Source organism: Tachypleus tridentatus, chromosome 3 (assembly GCF_004210375.1).
Source record: "Tachypleus tridentatus isolate NWPU-2018 chromosome 3, ASM421037v1, whole genome shotgun sequence".
Classification (NCBI taxonomy): Eukaryota; Metazoa; Arthropoda; class Merostomata; order Xiphosura; family Limulidae; genus Tachypleus; species Tachypleus tridentatus.
In genome coordinates, this window is record NC_134827.1 from 68,058,983 (window position 1) to 68,071,938 (window position 12,956).

Consider the following 12,956-nt stretch of genomic DNA (forward strand, 5'->3'; position numbering starts at 1 on the left):
GCTGATATGACGAGGCATGCACTCAGTTGAATAGAAACCAACAATGTCAATACTGTCCTACATATCATATTGTTATGACGAGGCAAGCACTTAGTTGAATAGAAACCAACAATGTCAATTCTCTCCTACATATCATTTTGATATGATGAGGCATGCACTCAGTTGAATAGAAATCAACAATGTCAGTATTGTCCTTCATATCATGCTGATATGACGAGGCATGCATTCAGTTGAATAAAAACCAACAATGTCAATACTGTCCTACATATCATATTGTTATGACGAGGCATGAACTTAGTTGAATAGAAACCAACAATGTCAATTCTCTCCTACATATCATTTTGATATGATGAGGCATGCACTTAGTTGAATAGAAACCAACAATGTCAGTATTGTCCCACATATCATGCTGATACGACGAGGCATGCACTCAGTTGAATAGAAACCAACAATGTCAATACTGTCCTACATATCATATTGATATGACGAGGCATGAACTCAGTTGAAAGAAACCAACAATGTCAATACTGTCCTACATATCATGTTGATATGACAGGTATGCACTCAGTTGAATAGAAACCAACAATGTTAATACTGTCCTATATACTATGCAGATATGACGAGGCAGGCGCTCAGTTGAATAGAAACCAACAATGTCAATACTGTCCTACATATCATGTTGATATAACAAGGCATGCACTCAGTTGAATAGAAACCAACAATGTCAATAATGTACTACATATCATGCTGATATGACAAGGCATGCAGTGAGTTTAATAGAAACCGATAATGTCAATGTTTCCTACATATCATGCTGATATGACAAGTCATGCCCTCAGTTGAATAGAAACGAACAATGTCACTATTGTCCTTCATATCATGCTGATATGACGAGGCATGCACTCAGTTGAATAGAAACCAACAATGTCAATACTGTCCTACATATCATATTGTGATGACGAGGCATGCACTTAGTTGAATAGAAACCAACAATGTCAATTCTCTCCTACATATCATTTTGATATGATGAGGCATGCACTCAGTTGAATAGAAATCAACAATGTCAGTATTGTCCTTCATATCATGCTGATATGACGAGGCATGCATTCAGTTGAATAAAAACCAACAATGTCAATACTGTCCTACATATCATATTGTTATGACGAGGCATGAACTTAGTTGAATAGAAACCAACAATGTCAATTCTCTCCTACATATCATATTGATATGACGAGGCATGAACTCAGTTGAAAGAAACCAACAATGTCAATACTGTCCTACATATCATGTTGATATGACAGGTATGCACTCAGTTGAATAGAAACCAACAATGTTAATACTGTCCTATATACTCTGCAGATATGACAAGGCATGCGCTCGTTCAATAGAAACCAACAATGTCAATACTGTCCTACATATCATGTTGATATGACGAGGCATGCACTCAGTTGAATAGAAACCAACAACGTCATTACTGTCCTACATATCATGTTGATATGACAGGTATGCACTCAGTTGAATAGAAACCAACAATGTTAATACTGTCCTATATACTATGCAGATATGACGAGGCAGGCGCTCAGTTGAATAGAAACCAACAATGTCAATACTGTCCTACATATCATGTTGATATCACGAGGCATGCACTTAGTTGAATAGAAACCAACAACGTCAATACTGTCCTACATATCATGTTGATATGACGAGGCATGCACTCAGTGGAATATAAACCAACAATGTCAATAATGTCCTACATATCATGTTGATATGACGAGGCATGCACTCAGTTGAATAGAAACCAACAATCTTAATACTGTCCTACATATCATGTTGATATGACGAGGCATGCACTCAGTTGAATAGAAACCAACAATGTCAATACTATCCTACATATCATGTTGATATGACGAGGCATGCACTCAGTTGAATAGAAACCAACAATGTCAATACTGTCCTACATATCGTGTTGATATGACGAGGCATGCACTCAGTTGAATAGAAACGAACAATGTCAATACTGTCCTACATATCATGTTGTTATGACGAAGCATGCACTCAGTTGAATAGAAACCAACAATGTCAATACTGTCCTACATATCATGTTGATATGACGAGGCATGCACTCTCTTGAATAGAAACCAACAATGTCAATACTGTCCTACATACCATGTTGATATGACGAGGAATGCACTCAGTTGAATAGAAACCAACAATGTTAATACTGTCCTATATACTATGCAGATATGACGAGGCAGGCGCTCAGTTGAATAGAAACCAACAATGTCAATACTGTCCTACATATCATGTTGATATGACGAGGCATGCACTCAGTTGAATAGAAACCAACAACGTCAATACTGTCCTACATATCATGTTGATATGACGAGGCATGCACTCAGTTGAATAGAAACCAACAATGTCAATACTGTCCTACATATCATGTTGTTATGACGAGGCATGCACTTAGTTGAAAAGAAACCAACTATGTCAATTCTCTCCTACATATCATGTTGATATGACGAGGCATGCAATCAGTTGAATAGAAACCAACAATGTCAATAATGTTCTACATATCATGTTGATATGACGATGCATGCACTCAGTTCAATAGAAACCAGCAATGTCAATACTGTCCTACATATGTTGATATGACGAGGCATGCCCTCAGTTGAATAGAAACCAACAATGTCAATACTGTTCTACATATCATGTTGTTATGACGAGGCATGCACTTTGTTGAAAAGAACCAACTATGTCAATTCTCTCCTACATATCATGTTGATATGACGAGGCATGCACTCAGTTGAATAGAAACCAACAATGTCAATACTGTCCTACATATCATGTTGATATGACGAGGCATGCACTCTCTTGAATAGAAACCAACAATGTTAATACTGTCCTATATACTATGCAGATATGACGAGGCAGGCGTTTAGTTGAATAGAAACCAACAATGTAAATACTGTCCTACATATCATGTTGATATGACGAGGCATGCACTCAGTGGAATATAAACCAACAATGTCAGTAATGTCCTACATATCATGTTGATATGACGAGGCATGCACTCAGTTGAATAGAAACCAACAATCTTAATACTGTCCTACATATCATGTTGATATGACGAGGCATGCACTCAGTTGAATAGAAACCAACAATGTCAATACTGTCCTGCATATCATGTTGTTATGACGAGGCATGCACTTAGTTGAAAAGAAACCAACTATGTCAATTCTCTCCTACATATCATGTTGATATGACGAGGCATGCACTCAGTTGAATAGAAACCAACAATGTCAATAATGTTCTACATATCATGTTGATATGACGAGGCATGCACTCAGTTCAATAGAAACCAGCAATGTCAATACTGTCCTACATATGTTGATATGACGAGGCATGCCCTCAGTTGAATAGAAACCAACAATGTCAATACTGTCCTACATATCATGTTGTTATGACGAGGCATGCACTTAGTTGAAAAGAACCAACTATGTCAATTCTCTCCTACATATCATGTTGATATGACGAGGCATGCACTCAGTTGAATAGAAACCAACAATGTCAATACTGTCCTACATATCATGTTGATATGACGAGGCATGCACTCAGTTGAATAGAAACCATGTTGTTATGACGAAGCATGCACTCAGTTGAAACAATGTCAATACTGTCCTACATATCATGTTGATATGACGAGGCATGCACTCAGTTGAATAGAAACCAACAATGTCAATACTGTCCTACATATCATGTTGATATGACGAGGCATGCACTCAGTTGAATAGAAACCAACAATGTCAATACTGTCCTACATATCATGTTGATATGACGAGGCATGCACTCAGTGGAATATAAACCAACAATGTCAATAATGTCCTACATATCATGTTGATATGACGAGGCATGCACTCAGTTGAATAGAAACCAACAATGTCAATAATGTTCTACATATCATGTTGTTATGACGAAGCATGCACTCAGTTGAATAGAAACCAACAATGTCAATACTGTCCTACATATCATGTTGATATGACGAGGCATGCACTCAGTTGAATAGAAACCAACAATGTCAATACTGTCCTACATATCATGTTGATATGACGAGGCATGCACTCTCTTGAATAGAAACCAACAATGTCAATACTGTCCTACATACCATGTTGATATGACGAGGAATGCACTCAGTTGAATAGAAACCAACAATGTTAATACTGTCCTATATACTATGCAGATATGACGAGGCAGGCGCTCAGTTGAATAGAAACCAACAATGTCAATACTGTCCTACATATCATGTTGATATGACGAGGCATGCACTCAGTTGAATAGAAACCAACAACGTCAATACTGTCCTACATATCATGTTGATATGACGAGGCATGCACTCAGTTGAATAGAAACCAACAATCTTAATACTGTCCTACATATCATGTTGATATGACGAGGCATGCACTCAGTTGAATAGAAACCAACAATGTCAATACTGTCCTACATATCATGTTGTTATGACGAGGCATGCACTTAGTTGAAAAGAAACCAACTATGTCAATTCTCTCCTACATATCATGTTGATATGACGAGGCATGCACTCAGTTGAATAGAAACCAACAATGTCAATACTGTCCTACATATCGTGTTGATATGACGAGGCATGCACTCAGTTGAATAGAAACGAACAATGTCAATACTGTCCTACATATCATGTTGTTATGACGAGGCATGCACTCAGTTGAATAGAAACCAACAATGTCAATACTGTCCTACATATCATGTTGATATGACGAGGCATGCACTCTCTTGAATAGAAACCAACAATGTCAATACTGTCCTACATACCATGTTGATATGACGAGGAATGCACTCAGTTGAATAGAAACCAACAATCTTAATACTGTCCTACATATCATGTTGATATGACGAGGCATGCACTCAGTTGAATAGAAACCAACAATGTCAATACTGTCCTACATATCATGTTGTTATGACGAGGCATGCACTTAGTTGAAAAGAAACCAACTATGTCAATTCTCTCCTACATATCATGTTGATATGACGAGGCATGCACTCAGTTGAATAGAAACCAACAATGTCAATAATGTTCTACATATCATGTTGATATGACGAGGCATGCACTCAGTTCAATAGAAACCAGCAATGTCAATACTGTCCTACATATGTTGATATGACGAGGCATGCCCTCAGTTGAATAGAAACCAACAATGTCAATACTGTCCTACATATCATGTTGTTATGACGAGGCATGCACTTAGTTGAAAAGAACCAACTATGTCAATACTGTCCTACATATCATGTTGATATGACGAGGCATGCACTCTCTTGAATAGAAACCAACAATGTTAATACTGTCCTATATACTATGCAGATATGACGAGGCAGGCGCTCAGTTGAATAGAAACCAACAATGTAAATACTGTCCTACATATCATGTTGATATGACGAGGCATGCACTCAGTGGAATATAAACCAACAATGTCAATAATGTCCTACATATCATGTTGATATGACGAGGCATGCACTCAGTTGAATAGAAACCAACAATCTTAATACTGTCCTACATATCATGTTGATATGACGAGGCATGCACGCAGTTGAATAGAAACCAACAATGTCAATACTGTCCTACATATCATGTTGTTATGACGAGGCATGCACTTAGTTGAAAAGAAACCAACTATGTCAATTCTCTCCTACATATCATGTTGATATGACGAGGCATGCACTCAGTTGAATAGAAACCAACAATGTCAATAATGTTCTACATATCATGTTGATATGACGAGGCATGCACTCAGTTCAATAGAAACCAGCAATGTCAATACTGTCCTACATATGTTGATATGACGAGGCATGCCCTCAGTTGAATAGAAACCAACGATGTCAATACTGTCCTACATATCATGTTGTTATGACGAGGCATGCACTTAGTTGAAAAGAACCAACTATGTCAATTCTCTCCTACATATCATGTTGATATGACGAGGCATGCACTCAGTTGAATAGAAACCAACAATGTCAATACTGTCCTACATATCGTGTTGATATGACGAGGCATGCACTCAGTTGAATAGAAACGAACAATGTCAATACTGTCCTACATATCATGTTGTTATGACGAAGCATGCACTCAGTTGAATAGAAACCAACAATGTCAATACTGTCCTACATATCATGTTGATATGACGAGGCATGCACTCTCTTGAATAGAAACCAACAATGTCAATACTGTCCTACATACCATGTTGATATGACGAGGAATGCACTCAGTTGAATAGAAACCCACAATGTTAATACTGTCCTATATACTATGCAGATATGACGAGGCAGGCGCTCAGTTGAATAGAAACCAACAATGTCAATACTGTCCTACATATCATGTTGATATGACGAGGCATGCACTCAGTTGAATAGAAACCAACAACGTCAATACTGTCCTACATATCATGTTGATATGACGAGGCATGCACTCAGTGGAATATAAACCAACAATGTCAATAATGTCCTACATATCATGTTGATATGACGAGGCATGCACTCAGTTGAATAGAAACCAACAATCTTAATACTGTCCTACATATCATGTTGATATGACGAGGCATGCACTCAGTTGAATAGAAACCAACAATGTCAATACTGTCCTACATATCATGTTGTTATGACGAGGCATGCACTTAGTTGAAAAGAAACCAACTATGTCAATTCTCTCCTACATATCATGTTGATATGACGAGGCATGCACTCAGTTGAATAGAAACCAACAATGTCAATAATGTTCTACATATCATGTTGATATGACGAGGCATGCACTCAGTTGAATAGAAACCAACAATGTCAATACTGTCCTACATATCGTGTTGATATGACGAGGCATGCACTCAGTTGAATAGAAACGAACAATGTCAATACTGTCCTACATATCATGTTGTTATGACGAGGCATGCACTCAGTTGAATAGAAACCAACAATGTCAATACTGTCCTACATATCATGTTGATATGACGAGGCATGCACTCTCTTGAATAGAAACCAACAATGTCAATGCTGTCCTACATACCATGTTGGTATGACGAGGAATGCACTCAGTTGAATAGAAACCAACAATCTTAATACTGTCCTACATATCATGCTGATATGACGAGGCATGCACTCAGTTGAATAGAAACCAACAATGTCAATACTGTCCTACATATCATGTTGTTATGACGAGGCATGCACTTAGTTGAAAAGAAACCAACTATGTCAATTCTCTCCTACATATCATGTTGATATGACGAGGCATGCACTCAGTTGAATAGAAACCAACAATGTCAATAATGTTCTACATATCATGTTGATATGACGAGGCATGCACTCAGTTCAATAGAAACCAGCAATGTCAATACTGTCCTACATATGTTGATATGACGAGGCATGCCCTCAGTTGAATAGAAACCAACAATGTCAATACTGTCCTACATATCATGTTGTTATGACGAGGCATGCACTTAGTTGAAAAGAACCAACTATGTCAATACTGTCCTACATATCATGTTGATATGACGAGGCATGCACTCTCTTGAATAGAAACCAACAATGTTAATACTGTCCTATATACTATGCAGATATGACGAGGCAGGCGCTCAGTTGAATAGAAACCAACAATGTAAATACTGTCCTACATATCATGTTGATATGACGAGGCATGCACTCAGTGGAATATAAACCAACAATGTCAATAATGTCCTACATATCATGTTGATATGACGAGGCATGCACTCAGTTGAATAGAAACCAACAATCTTAATACTGTCCTACATATCATGTTGATATGACGAGGCATGCACTCAGTTGAATAGAAACCAACAATGTCAATACTGTCCTACATATCATGTTGTTATGACGAGGCATGCACTTAGTTGAAAAGAAACCAACTATGTCAATTCTCTCCTACATATCATGTTGATATGACGAGGCATGCACTCAGTTGAATAGAAACCAACAATGTCAATAATGTTCTACATATCATGTTGATATGACGAGGCATGCACTCAGTTCAATAGAAACCAGCAATGTCAATACTGTCCTACATATGTTGATATGACGAGGCATGCCCTCAGTTGAATAGAAACCAACAATGTCAATACTGTCCTACATATCATGTTGTTATGACGAGGCATGCACTTAGTTGAAAAGAACCAACTATGTCAATTCTCTCCTACATATCATGTTGATATGACGAGGCATGCACTCAGTTGAATAGAAACCAACAATGTCAATACTGTCCTACATATCGTGTTGATATGACGAGGCATGCACTCAGTTGAATAGAAACGAACAATGTCAATACTGTCCTACATATCATGTTGTTATGACGAGGCATGCACTCAGTTGAATAGAAACCAACAATGTCAATACTGTCCTACGTATCATGTTGATATGACGAGGCATGCACTCTCTTGAATAAAAACCAACAATGTCAATACTGTCCTACATACCATGTTGATATGACGAGGAATGCACTCAGTTGAATAGAAACCAACAATATCAATACTGTCCTACATATCATTTTGATATGACGAGGCATGCACTCAGTTGAACATAATATTCAGGATTATGGAGGACCATTCAGACTCATAATCGTATAGTTTAAAGTCTCCAAAGTATTAAAGTTGTTTATAAAAAGACAAACTTACTAAAAAGACAGCGTCAAACACCCTTATGTGATCATGTTCAGAGAAGAGACTACTAATCCAGCTTTTCTTACCCACTGAGAAACCATCTTGATGCATCACGCAACCACTAATTATCTTTCACACATGCAGTTTATGTAGTACATTGTTTTTGATTTGTGCTTTAATAATCTCTCATGGGACTCTAATGTGGTTTGAGCATGGACATCACATTACACCTTTAAAAAATTACCACTTTCTTCTCACTCAAGTATAAGTAAAATACAAATATACTTGGTATTTAAAATGTAATGTAAAATTTAATGATATAAAACATATACAAATAAAAGAAAATTCTAACGTCCTACCCCTAACTCCAATGCTTTTTCAGAATAAGAAATTCTAACTTTAGATAATGTTTCTCAATATAACAAAGATTCTTAATTTAAAACAAAACAAAATTTTATGTAATTTATATCTCTATGTTGCTGTATTTCTCATATGGTTTTATTATGTCTGGCTATTATAGAAAAGAAGTCGTGACTACTTTAAAAAGCCCCCACTCAAAGTAAGAAATAAAAGCATACATCTTAAGTTTGATCTCTCAGATATCTGAATGTAGAGACACTGGCACATACATATCAACTAGGAGCTTGTTGAAGATAAAAGCCTGGAGTTTGATTGTGAAGTTGATGATGGACAACAGGCATTAGTGAAACTTACATTTCATGCAAGCAAAGGAATACAAATTAATGGAATAAAAATGAGTTTTGAAGTATTTTAAAGGGCCTGTGTACTTTATTTTATAGCCTGAGGATGGTAGTGTTTTGTCCAGAAATCCTCTTTAGAGCTCAGGAATGTTACGTCAGTAATCCTAGACAAGATCTTGGAAGATATTGACGTCTGGCAATGGATTCATGATGGGAAAACCGAAGTCTAATAATGAAGATGAAGACAGTTGATTAAACACAAAGCATTTTATTTATAAGGTTCGAATATTTCAGAATAACTTATTCCGTCTTCAGGAACTTCTGAAAATTGAAATACAAAGACGATTATTAACTAAATTTATAATATAATATCGTAATCACTAATTGAGTTAGTTATTTAGAGAAGTCGTAAATAGACGAATGAAACAATGTATTAAACAACAGTTGCTTTTAAGTGTGAAGATTTAGAACAATTTTAGATCCAAAGAACTTTGAGTTGGTAAGAGTCGGTCGGTCTTTAAATATGAGTAAGCCTTCTTTAATATAAAGTTCAAGGTCTGATGGTCTTGTGGTAATAATAGAAATATTGTTAAATGAAATACTGTTACTCGTAGTTTCAGAATATGAACGAATGAATGGATATGTGGGTTTAAATAGTGGACGGTTTGTTCTTTTAGATACTACTAAATGTTTAAAGATTCGAGTTTTGTCAACATACGTGGCCCTACAACCACTTCACGTATATTTTTACACGAACAATGAAAGTGGAAGTTTAGATAGTTCAGCCCCCCAGTGGCACAGTGGTATGTCTGCAGACTTACACACTAAAAACTGGGTTTCAATACCCGTGGTGAGCAGAGCACAGATAGCCCATTGTGTAGCTTTGAGCTTAATTCCAAAACAAACAAACAGACAGTTCAGCTTGGTATTAAAATATGATTTTAACTAGATCTCTACATTACTATGAGTTGTATTTGGGGTAGAAGATTTTTATTAGACAAGAGATTTGTTTTTAATTTGTAAGAATTGTGAGCCTGTAAATGGAATTGAAATAATGAAGGAAAATGTTAGAAACAGTGTGTACATTGGCTGGTGGCTGGAATTTGATGTTTAGAGTGTGTGTGTTTTCTTATTGTAAAGCCACTTCGGGTGATCTGCTGAGTTCACTGAAGGAAATCGGACCCCTGATTTTAGCGTTGTAAATCCTAAGACTTACCATCATATCAACGGGGGACTTGTTGTTCAGGAAACTGTGTGACATTTTCATTAGAAAGTCAGCCAGGTATCCACTATTTAGCATGTGTTTAAAATAAACACATTTGGTGTAAAATAAAATAATTGTCACAAAGGCTAATGTTCCACTTAACAATGATGTAACCAGATTATGTTCCAGGAAGTTAGGGATAAAACTACTGACGATGGTGTAGAATCTAGACAAAAACCTTTTACGATAAACAGAGGTTGAAAATGTTTACCTTATTTGGTAATCCTGACGTCTAGAACGATAAGGAATCATTTTCATGGAGTTTGAATGTGAACGTGTGTATGGAATTAAGGTAAGAAATGAACAAAGAAACCTGGCTTGGTTCTCGATCAGAAGAGAAAGTGCCACCGTTTGTAAAGGGCACATTTGAATTAACAGGAGCAGTTGTCTAGCTACTTGAGTTCATTATAGGAAACTATCGACTATCGTTGGACTCAGCAGGGATTCCATAGCGATTCCATCTACCTGGTCATAAGTGACATCATTAAAGAAGAAATTGTTTACGTCTATGGAGAGGATAAAACATTCCAAGAATTGCTTCTGTGTGAAACCAAGATACTGCTCAATGTCAGTTGGAAAGATAAGTTCCAGCAGTTTTTAACATAATAGATTAAGATCCTTTTGATGACCAAAGGTAACGCTTTTCTCCCAATTGAGTGTCCGTACCAGCAAGTTTAATAGGGAACGCAGACTCATTTGATAACTTCTTTCTCAGAGCTATACAATCCATGCTAATGTACAGATATATTTGACTTAGAAAAAGAAACCTTTTCATTCCAGCCACAAAGTTAACACAGTCTGTACAACACTGAAGTGCCCGAGAGTAAATATAAATTGGATACAATTGCAACTAAATGGTAACAACAGATGGCAGGCAATGAATACAAAGATATGTCAAACAAATAACGCATTTCAACTGTGCCCAGCTTCACCATTCTCAAAAGCTGAAATTGAAATCATCACTGTTGCTTACATCAGAGTATCTTCTCTAAAGATAATCCTTAGTTGGCCGAAGGGTTAACTGTTATTACTCCAGGGTACCATTATGCACTAAACATTATCCAGATTGCTGCCATAAACAATCTACTAGTTCACTGCAATATTGTTCATGGAAGTTACACAGCAACTAGAACAAGTGTGCGTTTTTCTTATAGCAAAGTCATATCGGGCTATCTGCTGTACTTACTGCAGGGAATCAAACTCCTGATTTTACCAGATCATTAGGTTATGTGGAGAGGTAATCGGAATAATTATTTGGAAATTTTGTTTTTTGGAGTATATAACAAAATAGATTTGGAGATATCATCTCAACAGTTGTCTAGGTTGGATTAAAGGCCCTTTGCTATATTGTGAGAAGTGCTTTTCTAGCTTTCAAGGCAGTGGATGCCATCATGCTTCAAAAATTAGTTCAAAATGTATAAGCCGGTTACTGCCAGATCATAGAACAGGCTAAAATTACTACTCTCAAGAGAAAAAGTATCAGCTTGCCACTAGCCTAGCAGAAGGTACAAAAACTCATTACAGATACAGCAATTAATAGTCTAAACTGAATTACACTTCACAGCACCCAGTGAATTATCTAGGTCTACCAGGCTGCTATTAATAAAGCAGTATGACCTAAGACAACACAGATTGTTGATTTATTTTTGTATCACATATGTTGATGTACTAACTCTTATGTTGAGCCTTCAAAATGAACTGGTAACAATGAAAGCATTCTTATTTAGGCTGGGATTATGGTTCTTCTCTTATTAGACAGACAAGGTTGCATGTCATATAATAAAATTAGCAACAATCCTTGCTAATCTAAACACTCAAGCTGATATTAAATTACAATACTTAATATTTCTACTTTGTTACATGCAAACAGTTATTTTAATATGTTAATTATTATTTAGACATTAAAAACAAGTATATCAATTATTGTATTGACTCTCATTTGAGCAGGAAAAACTGTACAAATGTACTATAAGTATAATGACTTTACCAGGTCATCGACTGACAAATTAAAAATTAATTTACTTTGTAATATTTTCTTTTGTAATGACTCGGTTATTATTTTCATCCTTTTTCATAAGAAACTGACTTGTGTATAGTTATGTCAATGTTACCACCAAACATTTACTTTATTCGTCATGAATGAATTTGAAAATGACCTAGAGTTGCATCTACATTCAGCCTACTTTCTATCCAATAGAGTTGACCTATGATAGGTGTCTGCTTTGAAGATAATACACTGTAACAAGTTTTTAGTTCACTGTCAGGTCAACATAAATGTATACGAGTAAATTACAGTCCTCTGAAGATTGA

General features: G+C 36.4%; 1 protein-coding gene across 6 annotated transcripts in view; it reads left to right on the forward strand.

Annotated features, from left to right (window-relative positions):
* Nucleotides 1-12,956, forward strand: part of LOC143247047 (nephrin-like) — an 85,163-nt gene that overhangs the window by 47,758 nt on the left and 24,449 nt on the right. The window lies entirely within an intron of this gene.